This window comes from Erythrolamprus reginae, chromosome 3, assembly GCF_031021105.1.
Source record: "Erythrolamprus reginae isolate rEryReg1 chromosome 3, rEryReg1.hap1, whole genome shotgun sequence".
NCBI lineage: Eukaryota > Metazoa > Chordata > Lepidosauria > Squamata > Dipsadidae > Erythrolamprus > Erythrolamprus reginae.
The window spans coordinates 39,548,218-39,574,393 of record NC_091952.1 but is presented as its reverse complement, the minus strand read 5'-3'; positions in this window follow the sequence as shown (position 1 = coordinate 39,574,393).

Here is a 26,176-nt window from a genome sequence, read left to right as displayed (position 1 = left end):
GTTGAAGGAATACATCAAGATAGGCTTAAAAAAGAAAGAAAGAGAGGGATTTTAAAGGATAGAATAAAATCAGTTCCGTGGAACTACACTACATATAAATAAATAGTGAGCTGAAAAAGTTTAAAAACATTATCCTCTATGTCTAAAAGCTAGGACATCCTTACTGTTTAAATATATTAAAGTGAGTACTCAACATTATCTGGTCACATCTAACATACTCATTTTGGCAAGTTGTGTTTATATTTAATTATCTATTACTGTGTTCAAGGTCGTATCTAGTCACATAATTCAGCAGGAGCTATTCTTGTGCAAGTATATGTCCCTTTTTATCTTTTCCCCTGATGAATCTTAATTGTTCATCCTAATCAAGAGTTTGAAAAATACTCAACATTAGCTGCTTCCATTTCCCCCTCGGTTTTCAATGGTTGGAAGATAAAATTGACAAGAGAAAAATAAATACAGTAATACCTCGTCTTACGAACCTAATTGGTTCCGGAAGGAGGTTCATAAGGCGAAAAGTTCGTAACACGAAACAATGTTTCCCGTAGGAAACAATGTAAAAGCGATTAATGTGTGCAAGGGGGGAAAATCGCAAAATGGCGCTCAGCCGGACACCGCCCCCTGGCAGTCACCTTTTAAAACAGCCGGGGGGCTTCTTGGCATTCTCCCGAACCCGAACTTTTCAGGTTCGGGAGGCCGCTGAGAAGTTTGGCAAAAGTTTGGTTTTGGGTTCAGGTTCGGGAGGCTGCCGAGAAGCGCCCGGCTGTTTCAGAAGGTTACAGCCGGGTGGCGCCGCCCGGCAGAGTGCCATATTTGCAATCAGCGACGGCGTTTTCGGCCGATCTGGAGGCTGAAACGGAGGTGGAGAATCCCAATAGGGAATTCCATGGGCGAAGCTTTGACGTCATGAAGACGTCCTTCCTGGTCGGCCAAAACATGGCCTCCAGGAAGGACATCTTCGTGACGTCAAAGCTCCACCCATGGAATTCCCTATTAGGATTCCCCATCTCCATTTCAGCCTCCAGATCGGCCGAAAACACTGCCGCTGATCACAAAAATGGTGCAAAAACGGCACTTCGCCGGGCACCGCCGCCTGGCTATAACCTTCTGAAACAGCCAGGCGTTTCTCGGTGGCCTCCGGAACCCGGCTGTTTCAGAAGGTGACAGGCGGGCGGTGGCACTTCTTGGCGGCCTCCCAAACCCAAACCCGAAAAGTTCGGCAAAAGTTTGGGTTCAGGTTCGGGTTCGTGAACCCGGCTGTTTCAAAAGGTGACAGCCAGGCGGCAGCGTCAAGCTGAGTGCCATTTTGCGATCTGCAGTGGGTTCATAAGTCGAAAAGAGTTCATAAGAAGAGGCAAAAAATTTCCGAACCCCGGGTTCGTATCTCGAAATGTTTGTATCACGGGGGTTTGTATCATGAGGTACCACTGTATATACCAGTAAGAGACAAAAAAAAAAAAAAGACAGATTCCTGGAAATCCAAATTCCTGAAGAGGATTATGCTTTATAGTCAATTTTGGTAGAAAATTCAAACAAGAGTAATTAGAAGAAGAAAATTTAACGAAGTTTAGGATAAAGCATGTATTGATGATCTAACAGGTGTTCCTTTGTGGGAGTAGTTGTCATCCAAGCTAGGACTAAAGCAACATGACAACCAGACAAACAGATGGGAAATGCATGGTTGAAAGTTCAAAGATTGATGACACCACTGAATTATTAGGAGAAAGACAAAGGAAATTTTGCAGCTGGATGAGAGGCTACAGATTACAGAAAACTGGAGAAGGAGATTAGATGATCTCAGTAAATGAGGTGAGAATCCTTTTATAGTATGGCTACTGCTTGAACATGATTTGTTATACTATTTTATGCAGATTTTGGATAGTTTGAAACATTGTTAGGATTAATTGCTGCTCTTTGTTTTGGCTCAAGTTTATAAGAGCCAAGGTGGTGCAGTGGTTATAATGCAGTATTGCAGGCTATCTCTGCTCACTACCACGAGTTCGATCCTGACTGATTCAAGGTTATGCTGCAATATGCTGACTCTGCGAACCACTTAAAGAGGGCTGTAAAGCACTATGAAGCAGTATATAAGTCTAAGTGCTATTGCTATTGTGATAAAACTTTCCAGTGGTTCAAGAAGCTTCTAAAGGAACAACTAAAATCATCACATAATACATAGCAGAAGTGGATTCTGCCAATTCGGACTGGTTCTATAGAATTGGTAGCAGTTCTATAGTTCTATAGAAATTCTCATCCTACTTTTTCTTCTGCTTTCCTACCTTTCGCATTGCCACTTTTGCACAATTTCCACACTTATTTACAGAAAAGCAGGTAAAATTGGAACACTTTAATCTCCGTTTCAGACTTACTGTACATAGGTTTCAAATTTACTTTACAGACTATGTCTATTTAACATCATTTTAAAAAGGTATCAGCTCCCATTTCAAAAACTTTAAAACTTTATCCATAATTTAACAGAAATTTAATTTCAGAATGAATTGAGGAAAGGAAAATGTTTTCCCCCCTGCCAGAGAGCCATAATAACAATAGAGTTGGAAAGGACCTTGGGGGTCTTCTAGTCCAACACCCTGCTTGGGCAGGACACCCTACACTACTTCAGACAAATGGTTATCCAACATCTTCTTAAAAACTTCCAGTGTTGGAGCATTCAAGACTTCTGGAGGCAAGCCATTCCACTGATCAATTGTTCTAACTGTCAGGAAATTTATCCTTAGTTCTAAGTTGTTTCTCTCCTTAATTAGTTTCCACCCATTGCTTCTTGTCCTACCCTCAGGTGGAGAATAGCCTGATTCCCTTTTCTTTATGGCAACCCCTGAGATATTGGAACACTGCTATTATATCTCCCATTTATACCACTTCACAGTGCTTTACAATCTTCTCTAAGCAGTTTACAGAGAGTAAGAATATTGCCCCCAACAATCTGGGTCTTCATTTTACCAACCTTAAACTAGACATACCCAGTTCCTGCAACCGAGTCCTTCATATGTTTTAGCCTCCAGTCTGTTAAAGGTTAACCCCATTTTTATTTAATTGTGAAAGCATCCCTGGACAAAGCAGTGTTTTTTATTTGTGTTTCCCACAAAACTTTGAAACATTTCAGATTTCACCTCCAACAATCTCGCCTATAGATGCTCCTCCAACCTAGTCCGAACTTCAGGTGTTTTTTTTCCGTACTTCCCATTTTTGGGCCAAGTGAAGGACACTGAGCCTCAAAACTGTTCCACCTATTGGCAGATGGACATCGAAGAGGTCACCTGGACTAATTTTTGAACAGTTACTCTCTCGGGATCTAGTTGACCTTCAACCCACAAGAAATGCCTCCCTGACACCATCTGTCTCACTAAAAAGCCCCCCCCAGCAGCTCCCCCAAAGAGTCCAAGATGTCAACTGCAAATGTTCTTCTCTGTTTCTCTCCATTCCAGGTTTACAGCTGTAGATGGAAGGTTCAGAAATATGAATCCAAATAATAGCAACGTTATAAGTTCCCTGATGGGGGAGGGAAAGAAACCCCTGAATTTATAGTGCATATTTATTAAAAATATTGGTGTTCGAAGTCAGTTTCAATCACTTGGATTACGTTCTGTTCTTTATCTGCTTGGGAACTTTATCACTAATGAAAAAGGAGAGAATAATAATGAAGGAAAAGAGGACTAAAAGAGTTTGCTGTCAGTGTGCATCTGTTTTTCATTCAGAAAAAGTACAGTGCAGAGTTTTATCATTGTGGTAAAGAAAGTTACAATAATATATTATTCAGCCTGCAGCTTGAACAGAAATTTCTGTGAGGTACAATTCCATTTAGGTGATCTAGCAAAGGCAATCTTGGGATGTTTTATTGATGAGCACTGGGATATTTTTAAGGATTTGTCTGCTGCTGTGTACTAATATCTCCCCCCTTCTCTCTTTTTACTTCACTTACAGATATGAAATCTTTGTGTAGGTGTAAGGTTATCATGAGATTTGCACTTCATTTGAGTCTGCTTCAAGTAGGCAGTGTTTTATCCACAGTGCACTTTGTACAGATTCGGACACGTAATTGCGGCTTTGCTTGAACTGCTTTATTCCAACATAAACATAACGTTAATACAATAGTCAGTATTCAACTGTCAAACCTCCTCGGGGTTTCCCTATTTAACTACCAGCTGGCTGAGGAACGAACCAATGATTGTCCCTTATTTTCCCTGGTCGCTAGGTTATCGCCTCTCTCCCGGTGCCCTTTCCTGTTCTCATAACACTTCCTGTATGGAGCCTTTCTAGGCATCTCCTGTCGTTGGTACTCCTGGACATAACACACTTTCTTCAGCCTTTAACCTCCATCCCTTTTTTTGCTTTTGCTTTTGAATATAGTAAGTAATAGAATGAGAAATCAGTTTGAAGCTGGATGGAATTCCAGAGTTCATACTAGAACAAATGTGCGATGTGTTGTGGCCCGTTCGCACCCGGCGCAATTAGTAATGGATCAAGAAGACTCAGAGACAGTGGAGGCGCGGTACAGGTGTCCTGTATTCCTGGCACCTGAGACTGACAGTGAAGGGGGCATGATGTCAGAGGCTGAAGAGCAACCACGGCTTTCCCCACCTCATGAGATAAGTGACTCAGGAGAAGAGGAGGAGTCGCCTCTTCATGATGCCAGTATTTGCAGGGCCTATAGGAGGCAAGAGTGGTTACGCAGGAGGAAGCTTCCTAATGAGTAGCACTGCTGGCTATTGGGCCACGCCCTTAGGCTATTTAAGGGGGAGTCACGTATTGCTTTGGTGCAGAGAATAATGCAATGTCTTTCAGAAATATTGTTGCAGCTCATGTCTTCAGCTTGTGTTTAAAAGAAACACATTGTTGGCTAAGATAATTAGTTCTGGGTTTCCAGCCAACCTCTATAAGTCTACACTACTGAATCTTGCTTCAACTTGGTAATTACTGTTGCGTTTATCTCTTCTTGGGACTCTGGCCAGCTGATAAGACTTTATAATCAGTGCGGTGAAGCCTTTGCTAGATTTTACCTTCTTTCTGAAAAGACTCAAACTGTCTAAGACTTTTGTAAATAGTAAAACCTTTAGTTAATCTGATGGTGTGCATCTTATTTTTTTTTTTGGGGGGGGGGGTTCTCAATGCTGGGACAGAACAGGATGTTAATTTACAGGGAAGTTGGAATAACTGTCTGAAATTCCTTCTTTCCTTTCAGTTTTATCTCAGTTGCCTATTAATCAGTCTTCGGAGAGGGGCGGCATACAAATCTAATAAATTATTATTATTATTATTATTATTATTAATTAATTAATTAATTTAATAATGAATTAATTGAATTAATTTATTTTAGCTGAAATAATGCAGTAATGCAAGATTTAATGACTTGCTGTTGGAAGTTTTACCAAGAAGATATCTGAAATTTTTGAAAATGAGTGTTGCGTTAACTCTTGTGTTAACAGAGAGATTATGACAGTGGAAAATGCTTTTGTATCATCCCTTTATGATAGAATCCCTTCCTTTTAAAAATCATGACCATTATGAAGAATGAGATATTGACACTGATAGATACATTTTTTTATTACATAGACTGACCAAATTCTCTATGGTACTATTTCTATAAAATTGTAGTTAAATAACTCCCAGTAGGAGACATAGATCAAGAAATCTGATAAATCAAGCATTAACTAAATAGTAGCAGATTTAAGATTCATGGGATAAGTGTCTGATGGCTTCTGTGTATCTCTGTGTATGATTTTGTTCTTTGCGTATGAGGAATGACTGCAGTAAATAAATCAGTGTTAACATATCTGAGCAGAAGCAATCTAAAGACCATTCATTGGGAGCAATTATTTATCTTTTTACTGAATATGGTGACTTTCTCAAGAATTGCTGCCTAGTTCTAATGATGCTGAACCTAAATGTGAACTCTTCACTGGGTGCCAATTTGAGTTGCTCTCTCTCACTAAGAATAGAAAAAGCTGAGTTTTAAAAAAATATATCATTGATTTGTGTAGTATGAAAATGGACAATCCATAGCAGCAGAGTAAGGAGTTAAAAAAACAACCCAAAACAAAATGCAAGATGATAGCCATGAATGCAATTAAAGCCACATTCCTAGTATACCTTTGTGTGAAGTATTAACACACATACAAGAGAGTCAGGCTTCAACTTTGCAGCCACAATTGATATTTTGATAAGTTGTTTGTATTCTGTGGTTGCTATTGATTTGCAGGCTGCCATACTGCATCTCTCTTTTTATTTGATGTCCTAGAAAAAGTGAATCCGATAATAGTCTGTGCATACAGTATGCACATGTTATTTGTACTGATATAAAGAAGCCTGGTGGAATCCATATTAGGTTCAACTCTGGATTATCTATTGAAAACAATGGACTTTTGTAATGTGATAGCAGGTCTAATGAAGAGAGTGTTAGATAACATGCGAAACTAAATTCCATGTTTATTGCTTACTTAATTGGCTACTAGAACAATCTAGAATAATTGCATCATAAACATCCAGTGATGGAGAAACACATTACACATATTATTGGAGGTTCCAAGCATAATTGCAAAAAAATAGAATTATACTACAATTAGTCACAATGTCAGTAATCCTACATTTGTTTTAGCTAGTTAGTTAATGTTAAGTTTAATCTAAATGGTGACTTTTACAATCAATAACAGCAGATAAGGAAGATATATTACAAATATCTGCAGCTGCAACTGCAAATGAATTAGGCAGGAAAAATATGTCATTCATTATTAACTGTGTTTACGGTATGTCCTAACATGCCTGTAAATGGCCTTGCTCCCCTATTTTATTTTCACAATAATTCTGTGTGATAAAATAGACTGGCATTCCCATCCAGGGTCTCCAAATGTAGTCAGAACCTCATTTCCCAGAATTCCAGATCAGTTAGTCCTAATGAGAAAGATGATGACTAAAATTTATTTAATCTCCTAATTGCTATTGACTTTAATCATGCAAAGAATCCATAAAAACAGATAAAACATAAAATGACACTGACAGCCCAGACAGGAATGATTTAAAAGTGATACAAATTAAACCAAATAAGGCTGCAACATATTACCTACAGATCTGGGATGAAAGCTAAGTGTTAAGAGGTTTTGGGGGGCCCTGCTCTTAACTCTGGAGTAGGGGTCTATCACAGAGAAGGCACACTTCCTTGACTGACAATGCAGGCTGACACTATATAATAAAAGAAACCTGGAGACACCCAGATTAGTGGAATGTACCAGACAGGCAGAAGCAATTAGAATACCAGTAGTACTTGACTTATGACTATAATTGTGCCTGCAATTTTCGTTGTAAGTCATAGTTATAAGGATGGCCACCAGATGGCTAGACCCAATTTTATTTATTTATTTATTTATTGCATCAAACGTTAAGCAAAATCTAGTTCCTGTGGAATGTTTTTTGCTGAAGACAAGAAGAAATTGGCAGTTTTTTGGGCAAAATAGTTGTAAATCATAGCCATATGACTGCAAGATGCTGCAAATGGCCCTAAATATGGACCCGAAATGCAGTCACCTGACCCGAGGAGGGTAAATGAATTTGAATCCAGTTATAAGTCCCTCTTTCAAGATTTACTGTAACTTTGAAGGTTTGCTAATCAACTGATTGTACGTCAAGTACTAACTGCAAGTGGTCCCTCAGATATCCAACTCTAAATCAAAGGCTTTATAGATAATAACCAACATTCTGAATTGCACTTGGAAGCCGATTGGCAACTGATATAGCTTGCTTGTGCCACTGCATTTTAACCTGCTACAGATTCTGGATGGGCTTCAGGGTCAACTCTATGCTGATCTCACTGCAATCATCCAGTCATGAAGTAACCAGCCTTTGAGTAACTGTCTGAAGGCACTTACAATTAAAAAAAGAGCACTAACCATAATATCTCCGGGACCGCCTTCTGCCGCACGAATCCCAGCGACCGATTAGGTCCCACAGAGTTGGCCTTCTCGGGGTCCTGTCGACTAAACAATGTCGTTTGGCGGGTCCCAGGGGAAGAGCCTTCTCTGTGGCGGCCCCGACCCTCTGGAACCAGCTCCCCCTGAGATTAGAACTGCCCCCATCCTCCTTGCCTTTCGTAAACTCCTTAAAACCCACCTCTGCCATCAGGCATGGGGGAACTGAGATAACTTCCCCAGGCCTATACTGTTTATGTATGGTATATTTTGTGCATGTTTTTAAATTATGGGTTTTTAGCTTTCTAATTATTGAATTTGTATTATATATTGTTTTCTGTTGCTGTGAGCCGCCCCGAGTCTGCGGAGAGGGGCGGCATACAAATTTAATAAATAAATAAATAAATTATAAGTCTGGAAACTATAGTCCATATACATGTGGGAAGTTCCAATTTTGGAAAGCTGCTATAAATTACTACTCTGCCACTGCTTCATACTAAAAAAGTGGAATAAAAAATCCTGAGGAAAAAAATAAAGCAAAATAAAGAAATCAATCTTTAATAATAATAATAATAAGATTTGTATGCCGCCCCTCTCCGAAGACTCGGGGCGGCTCACAACAACGATAAAAACAATATTATACTGGCACAAATCTAATATTAAAAAACTAAAAACCCTATCATAATTAAAAACCAAATAGCACATACATACCAAACATAAATTATAATAAGCCTGGGGGAAAGGTGTCTCAAATCCCCCATGCCTGGCGGTATAGGTGGGTCTTAAGTAGTTTACGGAAGACAAGGAGGGTGGGAGCAGTTCTAGTTGGATTCCATTAGAATAAAAAGATAGTGCCATAGACTGAGCATTGAATAATTTATTACTATAGCCACTGAAATAATTATGTCTGCAGTGTTTGGGTTTGGGTTTTACCTATTTTCATTGGTGGAATAGTTTTATTTTTTATTTTTTATTTTTCTCTTTCAAAAGAAAAGAAAATTATGATGAAATTTCTTATGATGAAGTGAGGATTCTTGAGCTCATCTTATTTTTTTTTAATGCAATGATCATGAGATATAATAGTTCTCATTGTGTTTGATACAAGATAATTTATTTTCATTTTTTCTTTCGAAGAGTTCAGTTATTTTCTCATGGACAGAGCATGAGGTATTCAAGACATATGTATGAATATCTTCTATATCCCTAGACTATACAATAATCTAGGCCTATTATATCTGAGCTGCAAAAGCCTGAATAACTTGATTATAGCAAACAGAAATGAAAATTATTTGATTCCATTTAATGGCCATATGTATTTTTCCAGTTCAGATTTCAAACCTTATAATAATAATAATAATCTCAGATGTTTGCAGTCTTCTTGACTTTCTTTAGTCTAATTCAATTCTGACAGAAGATATTTTAAGAAAATACCACTTGAGGCTTTCCTAGAACTTGATCTACCATCAGCACTAAAGGTGAGCTCTATTAACTGAGAAAGTATAAAACGTAGAAATTCTAGGTCCTTCATTTTTTATGCCCTCTCAAGTGAAAGATGATTTAGAAAGGCTAAGGGTGCCTGGCCCAACAGTAACATCTTAACAGTATCTAGTAAAACAATTTTTTTCCAGGAAGGCTGGTAAAAGTAAATTTGAGTATTTCATTTATAATGGGTCCTGAGAGGCAGTATAAGGACCTTAAGTAGAATGAGTTTTAGCTATTCACCTTTCCTTTACCAAGAAAAAAAAATTAAAAGGACCTTTCTTCCATTTCAGAAATTAAATTGTTTCCTCCATCTTGGTCTGGCCAACTTCTCTGGGCTGTAAGTTTAAATTTTAGAGAAAAACTGAATTTGATGAGATCACTCCCTAAAAAAGAACTGTAAATAGGTCTGATATATTATACTTACTGTACTGTATGGTAAGTTAGTTGATTGAATGGGAATGAGAGTTTTTTAAGGGTTTTAGGTTTTTATATTACCGGTATTTATTTTAAGATAATGGGATTTAGGATGTTATATTGTTCCTTTATATACTGTAAGCCACCTTGAGTCCTTGGAGAGGAGCAGCATATAAATCAATCAATAAATCAATCAATACTTCTGTCAGATGTTCCTCTTCTGTGAACTACAGCATTCTTAGTTTCCACTATTGCATCAGTTAACTCCCAAAAGAAAATATCATGAAAGAATTCTCCCTACGCAGCATTTTTGTTTTTGATTGAGAAATAGTCTGTCATAAAAGTTGTGGAACAATATATTCATGTTTAGCTGCTTCATATATCTGTAAAATACAGTCTAGTAGGAAACATAATTACACAATTTTGCCCTGTTAAATGATATAATTTCAGCATGTACACTAATTTGTTCCAGTTCCTATTTCTGGATTTGTTGATGATAGGTGGCCACATGATAAGCTATTAGAACTTTTAACTGAAAAGTGCAAGACATTTGATGGTTTTACTTGAAAACTGAGGAATGACCTATCATTATTGGTCAATGACTGAAATAAAGTTCTATCTGGCAGATCATCTCTTTCCTATGAGCAATATGAGTTTTTATCTAGAAGGTCCCATTCACCCCATTCAGTACATCTATCATCTATCTATCTATCTATCTATCTATCTATCTATCTATCTATCTATCTATCTATCTATCTATCTATCTATCTATCTAATCACATTTATATGCCGCCCTTCTCCTCATTGCGGCAAACAACAATAAAATAGATACAAAGTTTAAAACTCCACAATAAAAACATCCATCCATCACATTCATTTATAGGCTGTATAGAATGTAACCTACTTGGGTGCTGCCACACAGTAACTAACAATGACAGTTTGTGTAATGTGAAGACTGTACCTTTAAGGAAATATTACTGGTTGACCATAAGAAGGTACCAACACCGTTCCCTTTGGAGGGAGTTACTTTGTTAGAGATATATTTTGCCGTGAGCTGTATTCTTGCTGTGTGCGTGGTTTGTAAACTATTAGAGTGCTATATTGTTGATTCTGTATAATAGTAAATAACATTGTCATATATACATTGATACTAAGTCTGAGTCATCTGGCTAATCCACATTTCCTACCCCACAACAACTCTGCTTAATGTGTGTTGAAGGTTTTGTACTGAGACATAGTAATAGGCTGGAACAAGATGTTAATGTTCAATGACGTTTCCAGGCCTGCTGGCAAAGCCATGTTTTTAGGGCCTTTTGGAAGGCCAGGAAAGTGGGGGCAGTGTGAATCTCTAGGGGAAGCTGGTTCCAGAGTGCCAGAGCCACCACAGAGAAGGCCCTCCCCTGTGGCCCCACCAGTCGACATTATTTGACTGATAGGACTCGGACGAGGCCAACTGTGGGGGATTTGATCGGTTATTGGAATGTATGAGGCAGAAGACGGTCCCACAAGTAATCTGCTCCTAAGCCATGTAAGCTAATGACCAACACTTTCAATTTCCCTCAGAGATCGATGGGAAGCCAGTGAAGGACATGGCATATTGGAATGATATAGGCAACGGTGTGCTGCTGCCCAGACAGGGGGAAGGGGGAATGCAGTGGGGTAGCAAAAATGGAGCTCCATCCCAGAGCACCCAATTTGTACTGAAAGATGTTGAAACAAAATGCAGGGCATTCTGCATAAGCCACGCCCACAGTGTGGTAGTAAAGGTTTTCCTAGCCATTCAATGGATATAGGTGTATCTAGGAACACCCATAACTGCTCGCGCAGCTGTGTTCTGGACTAACTGAAGTCTCTGAACACTCTTCAAAGATGAGATAGGCATTTTAGTGAGATAGGGGTTTCTTTCTTTATTTTATAGAATTCATCAATCTGTTTCAAGGGAGGAAGTTGTATTTCTGGGCCTGTAGCTGGATGAGTAAGTTTAAACTGAATGAATAAAACTAGCAATTTTCTAATCCTCAACCTGAAGTAGAGATTTATGGCTACAGTTGACCATCAGTCAAATGTGTCATGTGTAATTCAACACTCCAGGAAGACATGTGGCCTTTTGATAAAGTGCAGGGAGTATTTAAAGGACTTGTGATAAAGCAAAGAAATACATAAGATTCGGAAAGTGAATAAAAAATTAAACAAGAGACTTCTCCTTTAGGTTTAAGGGATAAAGAAGTAGAACAACATTTGTTTATGTTGACAGCAGCAAGAAGGCTTTATACACAAATGTGGAAAATATTTTAAATTCCATAATGGAGGAATGGCTGGAAAAAATAATGTAACCAAATTAATTCTGTAATAATAAAAAAAAATACATCCAATGATGTTTCTATTTGGAAACTGTTTTTAAATTTTGTGCCTGAGATGTAAAAGTAAAAAAAAGTATTATTGATTGAATAATAATATTTTATGTAAAAATAAAATGTTATTATTTTATTCTACTTTGCTACAAAGAATCAGTGGTCGATGCTTTTCTTTATTTTCTCCCCTTTACCCAATATTTCTCTTTTTCCACTTTTCTCTCATTTTGCCACTATTTTCATTTGTATTTTATATTTTGATATGTTTAATAAAAATATTAGACCTACGAAGTACAGAGAGGCTTAAAAACATCATATACTTGTATTTTTAGGTGAAATATACAACAAAATCCAACCACGGCAATAATTTGTCCATGAATAATCTGCCATCTGCGATTCTCACTATTCAATTTTCTTCTGGAAAGAATCAAAGTTTTATAATATGCAGCTGTAGAGAGCAAATGCATTCAAACTTGAATATCTTATGAATACACCAATGCTAAACACTTTGATCAATTGTTGAGCAGAAGCAAAGTTTGTGGCTGAAGTAATGCTTATTTTACAACAACCTTGAATTTTACCATCCCGGTGCCAAGTAGAAGCTCAAGAAATTTCAATAGCAGATCTTATCTCAAAGTATATTCCATTTGTAAATCCACTCTTAAGTGTTCTAAGTTACATTTATTTAAGCAGACTACTGTTCAGTGATCCTTCCCAGGAGCCTGTAAGATGTTATCAGTTTCCTGTGGTCATTGGAAAGTTTTCCAATGATCAGCAGATAGTACAGTGGGTGACAAGTTAATTGCTGGATGAAAATGATAATTGGCATTACCTCTTGGTTCACTGAGGAGCTCCGTAACAAGATGCATCCGAACTCTGGACCAGCTATTACGTTAAACAGAAGCCATACAAGTGGTGCACTTTTCTTTTAAATTTACAGTAGTTAGGTAGACTTTGCTAACTTGCATATAACCTTCTTTCTTTCCTCCCTTCAAACACCAAAGCCCCATTTGACAAATTACCTGACAGCCTCATTAACTGCAAAACTTCATCAGTTCTTTCCAAGTAATCAAAATGTTACTGAGACCCAAAGAGCAAATGGATAGCTAAAGAGGAAGCCAAGCACAACCATATTAATCCTGTGGCATGGATCGACATTTGTCAACTATATTGAAGTTTGTTACACTGAATGGAACCCTGGAGACCACTCAATTACCTTATCTCTTAGCAATTAGGAACCTTCTCGGTTCAGTTTGTTAGCACAAGGGGAGAGGAAAGAGAGAGAGAGAAGCAAGTTATTAGATTAACAGTGGCCTTTTGTTTGTAGACCTTTAAGGAAGTAGTTGCATTGTATTTTATTTAAGAAAACAGACACAGATGGCTCAGGGATGGGTTCTGGCTTAATTCACTTCCAGTTCACTTCCTGATGCACTGCGTGGGCATGGACATGTTGCATGCTGTGTGGGTGCACCAAGCGCATGAATTCACGGTGCTAAAAACCAAGCTTCTGTGCGTGTGCAGAAGAAAAAAAACAGTTTCTGCATGTGTACAAAAGCAAAAAATATATATGGCACCACCTACTGTTGTGGGTGCTCCTTGTCCACCTCTGGTCATGTCAGATTCTGAGGAGGATGAACCAGACCCCTCTGGATACCCTGGGCAAGTTGGGTTGCCAGCGGATGCAGACAGTGAGAATAGGGGGAAAGTGACCTGAGAGAACCCGAGGAACCACCAGAGGGGGTTGATATAACAATAGGGGAGTGGTCGCAGTTGGAGGGTGAAGAAGACATTAGAGTAGACAATCCATTATTAGACGCCAGATATCAGAGATTTCTGAGAAGGCAACAGGATCTGAATAGTAAAAGGTATTACTTTTACTCCGAGTCCTTGGAGAGGGGTGGCATACAAACCTAATAAATTATTATTATTATTATTATTATTATTATTATTATTATTATTATTATTATTATTAATTCTGAAGAACTTTATTGGCATTAAAACTTTGGTTATTTCTCAAATCTGATTTATCCAAACAACATCCCAGATTTCATAATAACCAGGGAGGTCAAAAAAGTTGAACCTGCTTGCCTGTCCACGGGAAAGAAAAGCTACTTCAGTAGCTTGAGAGCAGCGTTAAAAGGTGCCAGATTCTCACAAGACCGGAGCCATTTCTGCACGTTGGCTGGGATGGCCTCTGCGCCCCCGTCTGCTGAAGGGCGCACCAGGCCACGACATCCGTCAATTCGTTGCCCACCAACCAGGAGGTCTTGCCCAGGGTGGCATTCATGCCCCGCAGAACTGCGGCCTTTTCTTTATTGCTCCCGCCTTGGAGTTGGAAGAGGGCGGTGTCGACCCAGCTGTCTATCAACATGGCTGCGATGGTGCTGGGCTTTGTGCCGAGCAAGGAGAATAAGAACCTCACAACGTTCCCTTCGCCTTCGATTATTATTATTATTATTATTATTATTATTATTATTATTATTATTATTATTGTGATAGTTTGGGGGCGAGCATTCTGGGATTCCAGTCAAAATGCATGGAATGATATTAATGATGTTAATGCAAAACTATTGAATTATAGTTTTTACAAATTTTGTAATGAAGTCAGAATAAAAGCAAACATTAAATAGAATATGTGGTGTTCTTACACAACTTTAATCAAAGGGAGGGAGGGGGGAGGAGGGAGGGAAGGAGGGAAGGAAGGAAGGAAGGAAGGAAGGAAGGAAGGAAGGAAGGAAGGGTGCTGGAATGAGTCCTTGAATTTCACAAAAATTGATTCTCTCCACAATCTGTCAGATTTCTTGTGTTACCTTTTAGAACTTTATTTTGTTATTAGAAGGTATTTAAATCGTCCAGCTCCTCCTTTTTCTTACACATCTTCCCAACGTTCTTCAGCTTTTCTGGTTGTCAGTGTTTTTATATATGGAAAAGACCCAGACAAAGAGTTGTATGATTATTGTGTTTTCCAGAAAATAAGGTCCTGATTTATATTTTTTGAACCCTGAAATAAGCTCTTGACCTTATTGCCATGCACTCAAAAGCCTGATTGGGCTTATTATCAGGGGATGTCTCATTTTAGGGGAAACAGGGTATATCCTCTTTTGCATATTAATTCAATCTGGAAAAGCTGGGAGCATGAAGATTACCAGAGATATGAATACATATTGACAATAAGGAAACACACATACACACAGAGCCTAATTACCATAACCAGATGAACCAAGCATAAAATATTTGCATTTTTCTCCTTTTGATTTCTTTTAAAGCATTTTTCCTGACAAATTGTGTGAGAATAACTGAGAACAAAAGCAGAATAAATTTCAGCAACATTCTGTGAAACTGGAAAAAACAATTCAAGATGTGAGGTTAAAATTTTATCTTTATAAAACCTCCATTTCAGAATTTGCAATGAATTTGATTGCGTATGGGAACCTACTAGATCAATCAAAAGCCTCCCAGCCAGTGACTTAGTATCTTTTGCTGGTAAAAGCAATTGTGTGCTTCTGGCATTCTGTGCTTTCTATAGTTAATGAATGGACCCTGGTTCCATGGGTTTCAATCGTTAACTATTGCACCTCATGATTCTTGACAAATGTATCTTTTCTTTTATGTACACTGAGAGCATATGCACCAATACAAATTCCTTATGTGTCCACTCTCACTTGGCCAATAAAGAATTCTATTCTATTCTATTCTAATGCCAATATACATAAAAACCCAACATTGATACAATAGACAACGGTACAAAAATGCGACTGGACATTTAGACAGAAAAGCAATCTTGATAAGGATATTGTGGCTGATTAAAAGAAGTAAATTGTCTCATTATTGATATGGCCATATTTCCTGTAAAATGTTTAAACAAGAAAATAAAAATTAATCAAACTAGTATGAAGTAAGGAACAAAAAGTGGTTTCTGATATTCTTTACAGCAGTTATAATGTAAGTACAAGGGTTGTTTTTAATCTCCTGTCTCTAAAGTTACCTTATATTACTCTTATTTTTGAAGCTATCCTATCTAATCATTGAAACTATAAATCACAAGGTGGTGGGTTTTTTTTTCATTTTCTATGCAAAAAGTTCATAAGAGGTTTCCATGCACCAATAAATGTAGATAGCAACTTTTCTTTAATAATCAAAGAAGATATTTTATCCAGTTCAGCCAAATCTATCAACTACACCAACCTTTCAGGTTGAATCTATCCATCACTGAGCATAAAAAATCATGACACAATCATGATATATTGAAATAATCTTCCTTGGCTTATTTTCTAAAAGGAAAGTTCCAGCTTCAATTGAATATTGATCTTTGAAATCACATTTCCAATATGTATTGAAACACCTTTATACATTCTAGATAATTTCTATGGCAACATGTACCAATACATCACTTTATAAAACTTCCCATCGAGATCACAACACAATATAAATTTCAACTCTTTTAACTATATATTTTCTATTGATTTTCTATTTTCTATGTATTTAAACCAAAAATTATAGTCCACGTCAATAAAATTTTAGCAATTATATGTTTATCTGTATAGAATTGTATTTCATATTCTGATTTACTTTGCTCCATATCATAGATCTTGTTATCCATTTTAAATGTTTCAGATGCATTGACAATTATATACTTCTGTTAGTAAATTTTAAATTTCCCTTCATAGTATTCCAATTAGTCATAATAATTCAACCAATTATTTTTATCTGCCAGTTCCCTTCTATGATATGTTTCAAGGTAAGATTTATAAAAATGTTTTTTGGCACAACTTAGGTCTTTTATCTATACCTTATTCTCAACAAGGCATGACTAATACAATGATTTTTAAAGTCCACATTAATTTTAATTTTTCATTCTTTTGTTCAGTTGTATCCAATTCTCAGACACCACCTGGAAAAATCCCTGCAGTTTTCTTGGTGGGGTTTTCAGAAGTGATTTTCCATTGCTTCCTTCCCAGAGCTGAGAGAAAGTGACTATTGGATTTGTATGCCGCCCCTCTCCGTAGACTCGGGGCGGCTAATGGTTTTGTGTCTGAGGTGCAAGTAGATCTCACGGTCTCCTAGTTGTAGTCCAATTCCTTAACCAGTCCTCCAACTGGATTTGCCATACCATAAATATTCATGCCATTCAAAGCTCAGGTTGTGACTGTAAACTCTCTTATTTCTTAGTGAATTCATTCTTTATGCAAATCAAACATCAAGCAGTGAAATAGCTATTGGTTATTACCTATAAAGCCCTACATGGTTCAGGGCCAGATGATTTATGGGACCGTCACCTGCCGTGTACCTCCCAGAGACCAATAAGAGCACACAGAGTTGGTCCCCTCCAGGTCCCATCGACTAAGCAATGCCAGTTGGCAGGGCTATGGGGGAGGGCTTTCTCTGTTGCCACCCCAGTTCTATGGAATCAACTCCCCCCGATCACCCTACTGGTCTTCCATGAGGCCATGAAGACTTGGCTTTGCTGGCAAGCCTGGGGGGCCATGAATTGACATCTATCATGATCAAATTGTATGAATGATATGCATTTATGCTGATTGGATAGTTTAACTGTGGGCTTTAATTAGGGTTTTTATAGTTTTAGACTGTATATTTGACTTCTTTTTAGTGTATTTGTAATTTTATATTGTTGTAAGCTGCCCTGAGTCCTTTGGGATTGAAATCGAATTAATGAATGAATTAATTAATTAATTAATTAAATACAATTTCAACTCCAGTAAACCCAGTTATCTTTCATTTCAATTTTGCAACACTTTATATTTCATTTGTGTTTTTCCCCTCTTGCCATGTATATTTAGCTATCTCTATTTGCTGTTGTTTAAATGGTACAAGCTTTATTGAAACAAGTATTGTGATATGGCAATTTTTTTTCAGTCTTTCAGTCAGTGTTTTTCTTTCTTGGCTCTTGGCAGTAATATGGCTTTCTCTTTATATAAGCTGGGGATCAACTTGAAAGATGGCATTCACCCCCACCCATTCAGAAATTTCCCCCTTCCACATAAAATAAAAAGAAAATTCCTTATAACAATGGGACGATATTCCATACAGTCTGCTGCTAGCTATTTGTTAGAAAGTTGGGTGAGATGTTAAAATTACAATTTTGATGTTCAAATTATAATGATAGATTAAAAATGTATACTTTTTAATGTAATTGCAATAATATGTACTACCGTACTAACAACTTATAGGCCAGGGATGGCTAACCTTTTTGTCGTCGTGTACCAAAAGCAGCCATAATGCAATGCACTTGCGATCCTCCCATGCGCCCCTCACCCAAATATGGATGCACGACCCACTGCATGCGCCCCAGCCATGCATGTGTGGATGACCCCCCACGCACCTGCCACATGGACACATGACCCCCACATGTGCCTCACTCCTGTGCATGTGTGCACAAACCCCTTGCATGCATGTGAGACTCCCCACATGACTTACTCTCAGGGATGCAGGCACATCTGTCACATGCGCCCACCCCCCATGCATGCTGGCCGGAGGGAGGCATGTGCACATGCATGTGGAGATGAGTTGGGGCAATGCACACAGAGAAGTTCGCCCTTACAGTTATAGGCAGTTGAAGGGCTACCCCAGTTTTTACTACCACATTGTGAGCATGGCTTATGCAGGCCGCCTTATTTATTTATTTATTTATTAGATTTGTATGCCGCCCCTCTCGGTAGACTCGGGGCAGCTCACAACACAATAAAACAGTTCATGACAAATCTAATAATTTACAATTTAAAGTATTTAAAAAATCCCATTATTAAGCAAACATACATAAAAACATACCATACATAAATTGTATATGCCCGGGGGAGATGTCTCAGTTCCCCCATGCCTGACGACAAAGGTGGGTTTTAAGGAGCTTATGAAAGGCAAGGAAGGTAGGGCCAGTTCTAATCTCTGGGGGGAGCTGGTTCCAGAGGGTCAGGGCCACCACAGAGAAGGCTCTTCCCCTGGGGCCTGCCAACCGACATTGTTTAGTTGAAGGGATCCGGAGAAGGCCCACTCTGTGGGACCTAACCGGTCGCTGGGATTCGTGCGGCAGAAGGCGGTCTCAGAGATATTCTGGTCCGATGCCTTGAAGGGCTTTATAGGTCATAACCAACACTTTGAATTGTGACCGGAAATTGATCGGCAACCAATGCAGACTGCGGAGTGTTGGTGTAACATGGGCATACCTGGGGAAGCCCATGACTGCTCTCGCAGCTGCATTGTGCACGATCTGAAGCCTTGCATTTTCTTTCAACATCTTTCAGTGCAAATTGGGCGGAGCTCCATTTTTGCCACCCCACTGCATTCCGCTCTCCCCCCTCGTCCGGGCAGTGTCCCAACCCTGGTTATATGCTATTGACTCCTTGAAAGCTAAGATAATATCCCACAAATTGTGCTCTCCAATAGCCTCGCCTGTGTCTTTTTGGTAGGACACTTTTCATTGTTCAGTTACCAAATCTTACTTTCATGCATTATCCGGCTCCTTGTATTGCCTGAAGCAGATCATTTCATCTTATGGCACAACAGGGCCAGCCTTCCCCCAGCATGCTCTGAAGTCTGAGACTCTACTCTGTAAAAGAAAGAGAGGCAGAACAGTTATCTCCGAGATACTGCTGCATATCGCCCTTTTCACTTTTTAATGAGCTATGAACACAATTTCATCAATTGTCTTTGTTGCTCATTACAATGAAGAAGGAGAAAAAGAACACAGGCACAAGGGTCAAATAGTAAAATGCCTACAATTTGCTGTAGGAAAAGTGAAATCGCTGTTAGAGGTAATCAAAGTAATTTTTTTCTTTTGCTTCTTCAACATAAAATTTGTATGTTTTATAACTTATCCCCTTCCTTCTTAATGGGTATTTCAACTGCACCACTTTACCTTTCACTACCCATGTAGTAGTGGCTACCCACTGCCCATATCATATGCAGTTCAGTTAAAGTTTGGAATGCTACAGGTTTGGAGATGAATGATAAATTCCTAAGCCAGGGTTATCTAGAAACGTTGTACAATTGCTCCCCTGAATCCCAGCTACAACTTCCTAAATATTCCCATGTCACAAAGATATAAAATGTAAGGAAAAAATCATTTAGAATTGTGCATTTGAGAGCAAAGAATTTAAACATAAGCACCCCAATTAAGGTGGAAGTAGTACGAGGGAAAAGCCTGCAAAGAGGATGTGAACCAAAAATCTAAAGAAACTGGCTTCTTCCACTTTGTAACACTATATCTCTTGTCCAGTCAGTGAAGCAGTGGAAGTGATGTGCCGGTGTCTGGAGGCTGTTGGGGTCTGGATGGGTGTCAACAGACTCAAACTCAACCCGGATAAGATGGAGTGGCTGTGAGTTCTGCCTCCCAAGGACAATTCCATCTGTCCTTCCATAACCCTGGGGTGGGAATTATTGACCCCCTCAGAGAGGGTCCGCAACTTGGGCGTTCTCCTCAATCCACAGCTTACATTAGAGAACCATCTTTCAGCTGTGGCGAGGGGGACATTTGCCCAGGTTCGCCTGGTGCACCAGTTGCGGCCCTACCTGGACGTGGAATCACTGCTCACAGTCACTCATCACCTCGAGGCTCGACTACTGTAATGCTCTCTACATGGGGCTAACTTTGAAAAGTGTTCGGAAACTTCAGATCGTGCGGAATGCAACTGCGAGAGCTATCATGGGCTTTCCTAAATATGCCCATGTTACTCCAACACTCCGCAGTCTGCATTAGTTGCCGATCGGTTTCCAGTCACAATTCAAAGTGTTGGTTATGACCTATAAAGCCCTTCATGGCATCGGACCAGAATATCTCCGGGACCGCCTTCTCCCGCACGAATCCCAGCGACCAGTTAGGTCCCACAGAGTTGGCCTTCTCTGGGTCCCGTCGACTAAACAATGTCATCTGGCGGGACCCAGGGGAAGAGCCTTCTCTGTGGGGGCCCTGACTCTCTGGAACCAACTCCCCCCAGATATCAGAGTTGCCCCCACCCTCCTTGCCTTTCTCAAGCTCCTTAAAACCCACCTCTGTCGTCAGGCATGGGGGAATTGAAATTTTCCCTTCCCCCTAGGCTTATAGAATGTATACATGGTATGTTTGTATGTATGATTGGTTCTTTAAATTGGGTTTTTTAGATTATTTTTAATATTAGATTTGTTTACATTGTCTTTTTTATTGTTGTTAGCCGCCCCAAGTCTGCGGAGAGGGGCGGCATACAAATCTAATAAATAAATAAAATATATGATATGCTAGGCTTCTGATACCAGCCATCATGTTGCTATTAATATTATTATATCATTTGGGTAATGATGTCAGTATTTGTATGTTGTCACTTGGCACACCTCTCCTCTCTGCAGTTGCCATGGCACTGCAGCTAAGTTAAAATCTAATATTACTCTTTTGTGAATTAAAGAAAAATGGCCTCTCTTTTCCTCTTGGCTGATGGACTGAATTGTATCATGCATATTTAAATATGTCTCAGATTTTAATTAACATTGAACTGAAATGTTGGGGTTATTTTATTTGAATAGCTTAAAGAGTGCAATTGAAAGAAACATTGAAAAATCAAGGCTAGCCTCATTAGCCCATTGTTATTTTGAAAGACATATAAAAAACCTTAATATTTTCAGCTGCAGGGAAAGAAATAACACAACTGGCTAGCTATGAAGAATTATTTCTAGGGCATTAAAAAAGATATAATAGTTCTCAGGACTCCAATTTGAGCTCTATTACTGGAAGTAACATCAAACCAGTTTGCTACCAAAGGAACAGATTCCAAGCCATTCCTTTCCTTTTATGGTATATCTTCAACATCTTTTCAGTATTGTTTCCCTATAGACAGCCTGAAAAAGATTTGGCAAAAGTAAGGTAGAATTTCAACCTTTGATTAGGATACTTAAAACCCTTACTGACAGTATATGTGAGGTTTATATTATTATTATTGCTTGGTTTTGTTATTTTTTTTGCTCCTTTGTTTCAATTCCTATGGCATCTCAGGATTCCTCCACAGCTGGATTACTGCATTCCTGTCAAATAGGCAACAAGTTGTCAAAATTGGAAGCGCCATTTCCATCCCTGTCCTGGTTAAAAGTGGGGTTCCCCAAGGCAGCGTACTATGACCTACTCTATTCATTCTCTACATCAACGACCTCTGCGATCATATCACAAGCAACTGTGTTCTTTTCGCCGACGATGTAAAACTTTTCAACACCACCAACAAAGACCTTGACTTTGTCTCACATTGGTCTAACACATGGCAATTTCAAATATCAACCAGCAAATGTTCTACCCTCCACATCGGCAAAAAGAATCCGAACCTCATATATAAACTGAATAAACAAAATCGGAAGCATGGAACTCATTACCTGACTCATTAGTGTCAACCCCTAACCCCCAACATTTTTCCTTTAGACTATCCACGATTGACCTCTCCAGGTTCCTTAGAGGTCAGTAAGGGGCGTGCATAAGTGCACCAGTGTGGCTTCCGTCCCCTGTCCAATTGTCTCTCCTTATCTCATTTATCTTTTCTTCCTTTCAAATATGTTCACCTATACTTTTATATCTTTTCTCCTATTCTTTTCTTTATTTATATTATTACATATCTATTCTCTTCAATGTGTATTATGTATTGGACAAAATAAATAAATAAAAAATAAATAAATAAATTGTTCTGAGGTTATTTTTTCTGTTTTTCTTTTACTGTAGTTTGTGAAATTGCCCAGTGTCACAAGAAGAGTCAGGTAATGTACACATTTGAACAATACCAATACCAGTATGCTGGTTACCATCTTTTAAAACCTTACATGGGACTAAGTTATAGCCAAGTTATTTGTGGAACCACCTCTCCCTGAGAATATCTGCACATTCCACCAGATCATAGAGTGTGGATATGTTTCAGGCCCTTCCCTTAAATCTTACTATCTAGTTGGACCCACTTTCCAAACAGTTCCTGCATTGTGGAACATACTTTCTTTTGAGATCTGGGAAGCATCCACCCTCTTGGTTTTTCAGAAACCTATACAAACCTTTAAGGTTAGAGTGTGGGGATGAATGAATGCAGATGATGAACTAGGTCCATAGTTTTTCTTAGTTTTTGTTTAACCATTTTTATTGTTTGTCATGTGACAGCCATATAAATATTATAAATAAATACATAAATCTCTTTTAATTTAAAACAAATTCATTCTTTAAGTTCTGACACATTTATATCAACATTTTTGACTTGATTTCTTACATCTTTTTATCTACGTGATTAATGTGATTTACTGTTTTGTATCTATTTATTGTATTCATACTGTTGTTGTAAGCTGCCCTGAGTCCTTTGGGATTGGGCGGCATAGAAGTCAATCAAATAAACAAACAAACAAACAAACAAACAAACAAACAAATATATTGGAAAACAGAAGTTTTGTGATTGTTCTTTGTAGCATTGTTCCTTGATATTTCTTTCCAATGTGATGAACATCCATTGATGAGTGCTCTGAATTTCTCTTTAGAGCCCACTATATAATCATTTAATTTTCATGCTATCCAATTCACTCTTATCAAGCTTGTCATGGAATAGTTTCTCAAATTATTTGACGCTCAACATACCTGTTGTCTATAGCATTTCTGTATTCTATTAAACAATTTATCTGAACTAGAATTATGAGTTAAGATACGTTTAGATTTATTCTTGACAAATCCATGCTGACCACTTGTAATGACTACTTTCTTGTCAAAATATGTATAATACATGTCTTTAGGATATGTTGCACTGAAGCTTTTTATCCTGAATATTTCTTTTTATTTATTGAGCAGATAACAGACAACATTTGTTCTCTAGTCATCAGGGACTTCAATACTTCTCCAGGATTTCTCAAAGAGAATATATAGCTAGATGTATGATGTGATTTCTTTGATCCTGGAGATTTTAACTCATTCCAAGTAAATAAATATTCCCCGACCATGTTTCTATCTATCTTTGAAGTCCCATGCCTTCAAAAATGGGAAAGACTACAGAGGAAACCAATACACCCTGTATTGGTTCATAAGATATTTGTGAAATATACACTGCTCAAAAAAAATAAAGGGAACACTTTAAAAACAGAATATAACTTCAAGTAAATAAAACTTCAGTGGAATCAAACTGTCCACTTAGGAAGCAACACTGTTTGACAGTCAATTTCACATGCTGTTGTGCAAATGGAATAGTTGTGCAAATGAAATATTCAATGAGAATATTTCATTCATTCAGATCTAGGATGTGTTATTTGAGTGTTCCCTTTATTGTTTTGAGCAGTATCTTTCTTAATTGGACAAAAGTTAAGTATTTCTGCTGTTTCTTCATTATCTGTAATCATATTATTATCATGAAGCACCTCTGATATATTAGTTCTTTTTCTTTCAAGCATATATAAATCCTTATTTTATTATTCATAGCATTATTTATTAAAAGAATGCTGTCTGCAATCTTTATTATATTTATTCATTGTTCTTCTGCACTTTTGTGCATGATTTTTACCATTCTCATTTAATTTGATGGAAAGGTAACAACATTTATTTATTTATTTATTATTATTATTATTATTATTATTATTTATTATTATTATTTATTAGATTTGTATGCCGCCCCTCTCCGAGGACTCGGAGCGGCTCACTACAACAATAAATACAATAAAATACAAATCCAATATAAACTGTATTAAAAAACCCATTATTATATAGATTAACAATTCTAAAAACAATCATACCAATCTCATATGTTGAGTTAGAAAGGTAAGGGGAGAAATTAATCCCCCCATGCTTGGCAGTATAGATGGGTCTTCAACATTTTATGGAAGGCAAGGAGGGTGGGGGCAATTCGAATCTCAGGGGGGAGTTGATTCCAGAGGGCCGGTGCCACCACAGAGAAGGCTCTTCCCCTAGGTCCCACCAGATGACATTGTTTAGTCGACAGGACCCGGAGAAGGCTGATTCTGTGGGACCTAATCGGCTGCTGGGATTCATGCAGCAGAAGGCGGTCCCATAGGTATTCTGGTCTGATGCCATGTAGGACCAATTAGTGTTGGGGGAAAAACTGCCTTCTTAAAATAAGGAGCCAAGGCAATTGGAGAAAGTATGTATTATTGGCATGCACAAATTACAATGATCCCTGGGCTCCTTACCAAGCAATTGCAGAAGAGCTGAAAACAAAGTAAGGCTACAGATGTTATACATTTTGTTGTTGCACTACATAGGAAAGATAAAGAAAATATTTTTTTAAAAACCGCAGTGTGACCCCTTACCCTGGGACGATTTTGATAAGAAATTGTGTGTGGGGGGGGGAGGACACACATACACCTTATTGTGATGCCTCTGCAATTTCTCACACTACATGAAGTCTATCCTGCTAGGTAACATCATCCTGTTCTGTAAATTATAGTGATTATTGTATTCACATACTTACAGTGGAAGGAAAGACAATTGTCTGGTTTCCATATTGGTCTCCACTCCACAGCCACAATACTGGCCTTTATTTCAAAGTGTAATTTTATCACAGTCCTCCTTTAAATCATGAACGTTTCATTTCTGCATATTAGGAAAATTTAAATGAATTAATTAGGAAGCAAAGTAAAATTTTGATGAAATTATCTTAGGTGTAGAGGCAGGATTCTTTCATTCATTTTAACTGACAAGCAACTAACAGACCATTATCAGTCTTCATATTATAATCATCTCTCTTGAAGTCTGTGACTTGCTGTCCCCTCCCTTTATTTCGGGTAAATTCAAGAGAGAGCTATCACAAAAGGACTTATGTTGAACTTTTGTGAGATTAGGGAGTGAGGGAAATTGCAAAGAGATGGATGAGTAAAAGAAAGAACAGTATTTGTACTTCCAGCTACTTCACTATTATAAGGTAAACCCCAAAATACCAACCAAACCAGTTTTTAAATAATTTTTGGAGAAGAGGAAAAAATGTGGCTGACTTTGGTGGTCTACCCATATTAGTTGATGGATTCAATTAGATGGACTCCATATAAGATACTAACTTGGTTCAAATGTACAGGGCCGCCATCAGG